Source organism: Saccopteryx bilineata, chromosome 1 (genome assembly GCF_036850765.1).
Source record: "Saccopteryx bilineata isolate mSacBil1 chromosome 1, mSacBil1_pri_phased_curated, whole genome shotgun sequence".
In the NCBI taxonomy this organism is placed as follows: Eukaryota; Metazoa; Chordata; class Mammalia; order Chiroptera; family Emballonuridae; genus Saccopteryx; species Saccopteryx bilineata.
In genome coordinates this window covers 137,622,837-137,632,973 of record NC_089490.1, presented here as the reverse complement: position 1 = coordinate 137,632,973, position 10,137 = coordinate 137,622,837, and the positions used below count along the sequence as shown (strand labels likewise).

The 10,137-nt window shown below is 42.0% G+C and overlaps 1 pseudogene; it reads right to left on the bottom strand.

Moving 5' to 3' along the window:
* Positions 1–469: 469 nt before the first annotated feature.
* Positions 470–9,443, bottom strand: LOC136319338 (mitochondrial genome maintenance exonuclease 1 pseudogene; annotated as a pseudogene).
* Positions 9,444–10,137: the final 694 nt, after the last annotated feature.

Below are 10,137 nucleotides of genomic sequence, written 5' to 3'. Positions count from 1 at the left end.
ACCTCTCAGGACAAATCCCAAGTCTATCCACAATCTTCCTGCTGGTTTCCAAGTGGAAGACCTGTTCTTCAAGTCAACTGAGGGGAGGAAAGGGCTTTGTGACAACCACCCCACCTCCACCTCCATGCTAATTGTTCCTGTGTAGCTCCCCATGGAGCCTTCCTACTGCCAGGAGCAGCAGCTGGCAAGGTGGGCTCGGGGAGGCTGTTTCTTGACGAACCCCTGAGGCTGGGAGAGGGGGCCATGGGAGAAGGAACCAACTCAACCTCTCTTCGAACCCCCTTTTCTGTCTTTCTCCTTTCCCCCTCCCAAGACTCTCCCCCTCTCCTTCTCCTCGCAGCCACACAGCTTTGAACAACCACCATCAGCACGGCAGCACATCGTGTTAGCAATTGTGCAGTGACGGTGACATTTAGAGTCACAGTCCTGGAAGAAATTGCATGGATTTGGATACACCAGAACACTAAATTTAACCAGCCCTGAAGGCCCCAGGGGAGTTGGGAGGAGGATCGAGCAGGGTGATTTTATCCTGGGACTGGTCCTGCAAAAGGCTCTGCAGGAAGGGGCGAACGGCTTCAATCAGCCCATATTCACCTTGCCCCATTGTCAGGGACTTCCTCTGAAAGCCCCTAATCATTCCCTTTATTATCTGGCTTAACACAGCAGAACCTAGCAGTGTCAAAGCACACTCCCTCAGCGGAGGCCCTGAGGGATGTTAATATATGAGTGTAGAGAAATGTGAAATACACACAGCACCTCCTCTCTCTCTCTCTCTCTCTCTCTCTCTCTCACACACAAACACACACACACACACACACACACGATCAAGGAGGCTGTGATGAGAGGAGGGATGCTGAACAGAATCTCCCTGCCCAGTCTCAAACACCTTCTCCATGGGATGGGAATAGTGAGGAAGAAACCCTGCCTCTCATCCTCCCAAAACAAGCCCTTTTAGGAGGGCCTTCCTGAACCCCTGCGTGATAATGGGTGCCCAGGGGGCCCTGGTGCTAATTGGGAGAGCAGGTGTGGTCTAAGCCTTGGAGAATTCAGAATCACCAGGAATCACTATCTCAGTTTTTCATTTTGACAAAGGGATCTGAAGGGCTGGGAAAGTAGCTTTCGCTCTGCCTGCTTCCTCTGTGCAGCAATCTGTTGGAACTCAGGCAGGACTCTGAAAAGAGAGGTTAGATCTGCCAATAAGATTTAAGAAAATAAATAAGTGACTTACAAAAATTTCCCTTTCATGTACAAATGCTTAATTCCTTATAAATGTCAGACCCTGGGCTATTTTGCTGCTTAAGAAGATGCAAAGTAGAAACCAAATGTAGCAAAGTAAAACAAATTACTGTGTTAACAGCTGGAACCAGGATGCTCTTAGAGAGGGAACAGTCTTTGCTTAGTACAGATACTTCCTGGAAGATACGGCACATCTGATGGAGTGCACAACAGTCCCGGTCTGTGTGCTGCGTTGTGGCCATGCCTTTCTGTGGTGCCTCCCACACCACTCTGGGCTGAGCCGCAGGAACGAGGGGACAGCAGACACGATACAAGCAAAGGCCTGAAAAACAATGCTACATGTTTATACTTCCTCTTTCTATCTCACCACCACCATGAGATCACACCTGGGCTAGCCTGCCAGAGGGTTAAAGAGACGCATGGCAGAGGTTGAGTTGTCCCAGCCAAGGTCCTCCTAGACCAGCCATTCCTAAGACAACCCCCCAGCTAATGACCTGTGCATGAACAAGCCCCGTCAAGATCAGCAGGGCTCTCCAGACTCATCAGAAATAGTAACGGTTGTTGTTCAAGACATAGATTTTGAGAGTGGTTTGTTCTAAGGCAATAGTTAACACACCTGGCTTGGAAAGTGAGTCCCAGAGGGCTCTGGTTACCAGGGATCAAGGGATCATTAAACTGCAAGGAGCAGGGTTAGGGAGAAGGAAGAGCCGAGTGGAGAAAGAAGAGCAGGAAGGAAGAGGGGAAGGCCGGTGAAATGGTAGTGGGACTGAATATCCATGGCTAACATTCCACTTTAAACCCTCTGTGTTACTACATTATAGCCATTCTTTAGTCTGGAATGTCTGCCTCACACATTCGGGGATGTGAGTGGATTCATGTGTGTGTGTGTGTGTGTGTGTGTGTGTGTGTGTGTGTGTGTGTACACATCACAGAAAGAGGAGGAGTCCACGTCTGATTCAGGGCAGGATGGAGTGGGGACACTGAGAAGACCCATAACTAACCTGGAGCAGGACAGGCTCAGAAATAAGGTGACCATGAGAATATCAGCCCTTCAAAAACTGTAGACATTTGGGGGAAAGTATTGGGAACCCCCTTAACATGGGAAAGAGGTTATGCCAAGCTTTGCTAGATCTTAAAGGATGCTGACGTCCAGGCTATACACCCAGTGCATGTTCTTAAGGTCCCCCTCCATGGGAGCCCTGCGCTAGGTGGGACAAGATCCAAGAAGTTCTGAGGCCTGAGTTCTCACTTGTTTTAGCTCATCCTGACACATTGACACAGTCCCTGCACACTACACACACAGACACACACAGTACACACACAGACACACACAGTACACACACAGTACACACACAGACACACACAGTACACACACAGTACACACACAGACACACACAGTACACATATGCCTCTCGGACTTGTTGGAAGTCTTTCAAACCCAAGGAAATTTATCATGAAACTCACAAAGTTTAAGCTTCAGAGCTCCTCACTCTTATGATCCCCTCTAAAGTCTGGTATCCAAATGTATAAGCACAATTTTGTATTCTTTTCCTTAAAAGATTATACGAGCGTCAAGATCCGCAAGCTTGGATCCACACACCTTTAAGAGTCCCAATAAAACATTTGGCCTCCAAACCAAATTATCCTTACTGTGAGCCACACACAGGCTCTGTGTTGCCATGGAACTCTGCTCAGGAGTGGCAGGCCACCAGTGCAGCCACCAAAAACAAGACACCCCAAACCCCCACACATCTGCCAATGACACAGAGTTGTCTCCGTTGCTTTCCACAGCTAAGACCTTTTAAAGACCCCCAACCACAGGTAGGTGGAAGCAGTCAGGGACCTAGAACATTGTCAGGAAAGAGATCAGAAATCCAAGGGTCACTTTTCCTTTCTCCATCCCTTTGCTCTCACCCTCCTTCCTCTCTTCTCTTTTTTGTTACCACACCACACCTTCTGCCTCGGTCAGCCCATCCACTCATGTGGCTTTAAGCACATCTGCCTCCTTAACAGACACATAAATCTAACAGAAGCAAACTGAGTCAACTTGGCAGACACACTTGAGCATTCTCCTTCATCCTTCTCCCAGAGGGCAGCACAGCCCAGCCCCTGGGATCCCAGGCAGGGACTGTTCAGATACAAACTTCTTCCTCTATGCCCCTCCCCACATTCAACCACTGGAAGCACATCTCAACCATGCCCCTTGCCCCATCTGCACTGTCCTCACGATGTTCGGGCCTTCGCCATCTCTGGGCACCCTGACTCCAGTCTCATCCCGCCTCCAACTCCTTCTCCATGTTGAGCCATGTGCAAATGTTATTCTGATCCTCCTGTAAGCCAGACTCCCCAGGGGTCCTCCACAAGCCCTCAGTGTCGGCTCCTTTACTGGGCACCAGAGGTCTCTGTGACACCACCACCGCCCCTGCAGCTGCCTGTGTCTGCAGCCTCGATTCCCTCTGCTGCCCTCAGGTTGCCCTCGGGCACCCCGACTTTCATGGCTGTGTGACTGTTTCCTGTCCTCTTGTTATCTTCTCATCTTGAGATGCCCCATCTCCCACCTCCACTCCCATTCCATTCAGCTAGCAAGCACTTACCCACTCTTCAAGGCCTAGTTCAGTCAGCCCTCTGTGAAGAATTTCCTGATGCCCACCACACCCCCTGCCCTCCTTCAAGCTCTGATTTTATCTCATAACACTGCCATTCCTGTACCTAGAATTTGAAGATGTATAAGTCACACATCATCAGGGGTGTTCTGATGACTAAAGTCAGTTCAACCTCTATTCAGAGCCAGTGAAAATCCAAGACCAATTTCAGGTTTCTTTGGCTCCTCCTCATGGCCACCAAAGACTAGAGATGTTTATTTTTATTGAATGAAAGAATGAATGAATGAATGAATGAACATTACCAAAAGCATTCATATTGACTACTTTTTAAATGTCCTTAGGCCATCCCCACTAGAAATTTTCCTTTTCCCTTTCTTTCAATTTTTATTCTAAATTTATTATGTTGACATGGTTTCAAGTGTCCTACTCAATATGACACCCTCTATATACCACATCATGCCCCCCATGTCCATGCAAGGTCTCTTTTCATTCCCATTTCCCTCTCTTTGCTCTCCTCCCCTTACCTCAACCCCCCTTTCCCTATTGCTATTGTTATCTTGCTGTCTGTGTATGTGTATTATGTATATATAATTTTTGCTAATCTCTTCACTTTCTTTGATCACGTTCCCTCTTCTCCCCTCCCTCTGACAGCTGTCCATCTGATCCCTGTGACCTTGCCTCTGTTTCTATTTTGTTCCTCAATTTCTTGTGTTCATTAGATTTCACATATAAGTAAGATCATATGGTATTTTTCTTTCTCTGCCTGGCCTATTTCATTTAGCATAAAAATCTCCAAGTCCATCCATGCTAACGCAATAAGTAAGATTTCCTTCTTTTTACAGCTGCATAGTATTCCATTGTATATATGTACCACAGCTTTTTTATCCACTCATCCACTGATGGACACTTGGGCCGTTTCCAGATCTTGGTTATTGCAAACAATGCTGCAATGAACATGGGGGTGCATGTCTTTTTTTGAATCAGTATTTTGGGATTCTTAGCATATATCCCTAGAAGTGAGATAGCTGGGCCATAAGGCAGATTCATTTTAAATATTTTGAGGTAACTATATACTGCTGAGGAAACACCATATTGTTTTCCACAGTGGCTGCACAAGTCTTCATTCCCACCAGAGGTGCAGGAGGGTTCTCTTTCCTCCACACCCTCATCAGCACTTGCTGTTTGTTGATTTGTTAATTAAAGCCACTCTGGCAGATGTGAGGTGATATCCCATTGAGGTTTTAATTTGCATTTCTCTGATAATTAGTGACATTGAGCATTTTTTCATATGCCTATTGGCTATCTGTATGTCCTCTTTGGAGAAGTGTCTATTCAGGTCCTTTGCCCATTTGGGGGGGGGGACAGAGACAGAAAGAGAGACAAAGAGAGGGACAGATAGGGGCAGACAGACAGGAAGGGACAGAGATGAGAAGCATCAATTCTTCATTGCGGCACCTTAGTTATTCATTGATTACTTTCTCATATGTGCCTTGCGAGGGGGCTCAAGCTGGTAAACCTTGCTCAAACCAGATGATTCCGTGCTCAAGCCAGAAACCTTGGGGTTTTGAACCTGGGTCCTCTGTGTTCCAGTCCGACACTGTATCCACTGCGCTACCACTTGGTCAGGCCTTTGCCCATTTTTAAATTGGATTGTTTACCTTCCTCGTGTTGAGTTTTATAAGTTCTTTATAAAGTTTGGATATTAACCCATTATCAGATGTATTGGCAAGTATGTTCTCCCATAGAGTAGGTTGTCTTTTTATTTTGTTAATGGTGTCTTTTGCTGCACAAAATCTTTTCAGTTTAATATAGTTTCATTTGTTTATTTTGTCCTTTATTTCCCTTGACCAAAGACATATATTAGTAAAAATATTGCTTCAAGAAATGTCTGAGAGTTTACTGCCTATTGTTTTCTTCTAGGATTTTTATGATTTCACAACTTGCATGTAAGTGTTTTATCCATTTTGAGTTTGTTTTGTGAATGGTATAAGTTAGAATCCACGTATAAGTTGGTGGTCTAGTTTCTTTTCTTTCTTTCTTTCTTTTTTTTTCTTTCTTTTTTTTTTTTTTTTTGCATGTATCTGTCCAATTTTCCCAACACTATTTATTAAAGAGACTGTCTTTACTCCATTATATACATTTGCCTCCTTTTGTCAAATATCAATTGATCATAAAAGCATGGGTCTATTTCTGGGTTCTCTGTTCTGTTCCATTGATCTGTATGCCTGTTCTTATGCCAGTACCATGCTGTTTTGATTACAGTGGCCTTGTCGTATATCTTGATATTAGGAAGTGTAATACCTCCCACTTAGTTCTTCATTTTTAAAATTCTTGAGGCTACTAGGGTATTTTTGGTTCCATATAAATTTTTGGAATATTTGTTCTAGAACTGTGAAGTATGCCATTGGTATTTTGATAGGAATTGCATTGAATCTATTGCTTTGGGTAGCATGGAAATTTTAATGATGTTAAGTCTTCTATCCATGAACATGGTATATGCTTTCACTTGTTTGTATCTTCCTTGATTTCTTTTTTCAGTTTTCCAAGTACAAGTTTTTTATCTCCTTGGTTAAATTTATTCCTAGGTACTTTACTTTTTTGTTGTTGCAATAACAAATGGGATTGTTTTCTAATTTCTCTTTCCAGCAGTTCATTATTAGTATATAAAAATACTACTGATTTCTGAATATTAATGTTATATACTGCCACTTTGCTGAATTCTTTTTTCAGGTCTAGTAGGTTTTTTTTGGCAGACACTTTAGGGTTTTCTATGTACAGTATCATGTTGTCCACAAATAATGACAGTTTTACTTCTCCTTTTTCAATTTGGATGCTTTTTATTTCTTCTTGTTGTCTGACTCCTGTGGCTAAGACTTTCAGTACTGTGTTGAATAAGAGTGGTGAAAGAAGACACCCCTGTTTTGTTCCTGATCTTAAGGGGATTACTTTTAATTTTTGCCCATTGACTATACTGTTGGTTTGTCATAAATGGCCTTTATTATATTGAGGTATGTTCCCTGTATTCCCACTTTGCTGAGAGTTTTGATCACAAATGGGTACTGGATTTTATCAAATGCTTGTTCTGCATCTATTAATATGATCATGTGACTTTTATCCTTTTTGTTTATGTGATAAATCACATTTATTGATTTGTGAATAATGTACCAACCTTGCCTCCCTGGAATAAATCCCACTTGATCATGATGTATGATCTTTTTAATGTATTTCTGGATCTGGTTTGCTAATATTTTGTTGAGAATTTTAGTATCTGTGTTCATCAGGGATATTGGCTTATAGTTTTCTTTCTTTGTAGTGTCTTTATGTGGTTTTGGAATTAGGATAATGTATGCCTTGTAAAATGAGCTTGGAATCTTTCCTCTTCTTGAATTCTTTAGTATAGCTTGAGAAGGATAGGACAGGTGTTAGTTTTTCTTTGAATGTTTAGTAAAATTTGCCTGTGAAACCATATAGTCTAGGACTTTTCTTTACTGGGAGGTTTTAGATAACTGTTTCAATTTTATTTGTTGTAGTTGGTCTGCTAAGGTTTTCTGATTTTTCAGATTTGGTTTTGGAAAATTGTTTCTAGGAGTTTATCCATTTATCCCAGGTTGTCCAATTTTTTGGCTTATAGTTCTTCATAGTCTTTTCTTACAATCTTTTGTATTTAAGTGATGTCAGTTGTTACTTCTCCTTTTTCATTTCTAATTTTGTTTTGGGGCCCTCTTTTTTTTTCTTGATAAGTCTTATTAAAGGTTCATCAATCTTGTTTACTTTTTCAAAGAACCAGCTCTTGGTTTCATCAATCTTTTGTATTTTTTTTTTAGCCTCTATATTATTTATTTCTGCTCTGATCTTTATTTCCTTCCTTCTACTTCCTTTGGGCTTTGTTTGTTGTTCTTTTCCTAGTTCTTTTATGTGAAGGGCTAGAATGTTTATTTGAGCTTTTCTTGCTTCTTGAGGTATGCCTATAATACTATGAACTTCCCTCTCAGGACTGCTTTCACTGTATCCCATAGATTTGGGGTTGTTGTATGTTCATTTTCATTTGTTTCAAATAATTTTTTTATTTCTTTATTGATCTCATTGTAATCCATCAGTTATTTAATAACATGCTACTTAGCCTCTGAGTGTTTAAATATTTTTCAGTTTTTCTATTGTAGTTCATTTCTAGTTTTATGCCATTGTGGTTGGAGAAGATGCTTGATATGATTTCAATCTCCTTAAATTTATTGAGATTTGTTTTGTGTCCTAACATGTGGTCTATCCTAGAAAATGTCCCATGAACACTTGAAAAGAATATATATGCTCCTGCTTTGGGGTGAAATGTTCAAAAGACATTAATTAAATTCAGTTAATCTAGTGTGTCATGTAAAGCCACTGTCTCTTTGTTGATTTGCTGTCTGGAGGATCTATTCATTGATGTCAGTGGGGTGTTAAAATCCTTTATTATTAGTGTAATGCTGTAAGCCTCTCCCTTTATGCCCATCAAAATCTGCTTTATATATTTAAGTACTCTTATAATGGGTGCATAAATATTTACAATGGTTATATCCTCTTGCTGGATTGCTCCCTTTATTATTATGTAGTAACCTTCTTTGACCTTTACTATAGCTTTTATTTTAAAGACTATTTTGTCAGATATAAGTATTGCTATTCTAGCTTTTGTTTCATTTCACTTGCATGGAATACTTTTTTTCCATACTTTCACTTTCAATCTGTGTGCATTGTTTGTTCTGAGGTGGGTTTCTTGTAGACAGCATATGTATGGGTCTTGTTTTCTTATCCATTTGGCTAACTTATGTCTTTTGATTGGAGGATTTCCACCACAATTAAACCCCACTAAGCTGATTCTAACCACACAGTCCAGCAGACCCACATACTTGAAGTTCTCGTGTTAGACAGTATAGTACTTTCAAGAGCTCGAATTACACTGATATCTTTCAGAATATGCTGGACGCCTTCAATGTAGCCTGACTCAAGGATATTTTCCTCTCTATCTCTCTCTCCCCCTCTCCTATCGTTTTTAAGTTCCCCTGGAGTGAAAGTATACTTCCAAGGCTTCATGGAACCATTTCCCTTATAAAAATATGTTTAAAGTATATTCCGCAAAGCCATCCTCTCTCAGTTCCAGAATTATTCACTGTTTCTACCTCTCCAAATAGAAAACCCATTCTGATGTCATGATCTTCTGAAGGACCTGGGTCACATTTGATATGTTAGGCCTCTGTGATAGGATTTACAAAATAATTGTAGCATCAATTGTTGCATTTGTTTTTAAGTTTCTGTCTGGATTGAAGAGAGGAAACCAGTTTCCTGGAACTCTTGTGTCCTCAGCTTGCTTTGGGAGTTTACACTTACTCACAGGTCCATAGAGTAAAGAGTCTTCTTCGCACAATGATTCCAGAGTCTGAGCATGGCATCTGAATGACAAGACAGACTTTGCTAAATGAGAGCACTTTCCTTCGTCCACCTCTTTGTAATGGTTCATGCTTTTCTTCCAGCCACACGAGTAAGAGGAAGTGGAGAAACCCACACATGGGATGATTCCATGGAAAACTCCTTTGAACATCTAAGCTGCCTGCAGATGGTCTGAAACGCTTTCATCTTTAGACTTTCCACTTCCTTTTAGGCTCCTTGCAATGCCAAGAGCCTTTCTGGTTTTCTCATCCCTCAGAAGCCACCACCTTTCTCTTAACCCCTAGGATGCTAACACCCTCTCCAGACATATATTTTCATGGGTCTTGCACTTTGGTCTAGAAGGAAGTCTCACCCAGGGCATGGCAGTCCCAGCCCCCACCAGAAGAAAATCTGTGGTCCCCTAGGCAGACTACAGATTGACACCCATCCTGGGCTCCCCTTTCTACCTCCTCCCCTCACTTCTCTCCTCTATTACCCCCAAATCCCTGATGCCCACTGGAATTCTATCAGAAACTCCACATTTTCATTGTGCAGAACCATCACCACCCAGGTCTGACAGCCAAACTCTGCTGTGCCAAAGCAATGGAGTACGTTAGGGCCATTCCTTCCTTCTACTGTGGCTGTGGCTATAAAAAAGAAAAGATAATTCCTTAAAAACGGTCCAACTGCCTTGGAGGTACCCTCCTGCTTACCATGGCCCCTGGCACATAGTATGCATGCAATTCAATGTTTGCTGAATTAATACATGAATAGACTCACATATGACTCTGCAGTTTAAGCCACACTTCTGCTCTGCTTGCCTGCAAAGTGATCCAATATGGCACAAACAGAAGGTGAAGGCTGGGTCTAAGATAAGCAGAGTTCATGATGAAGGACCACG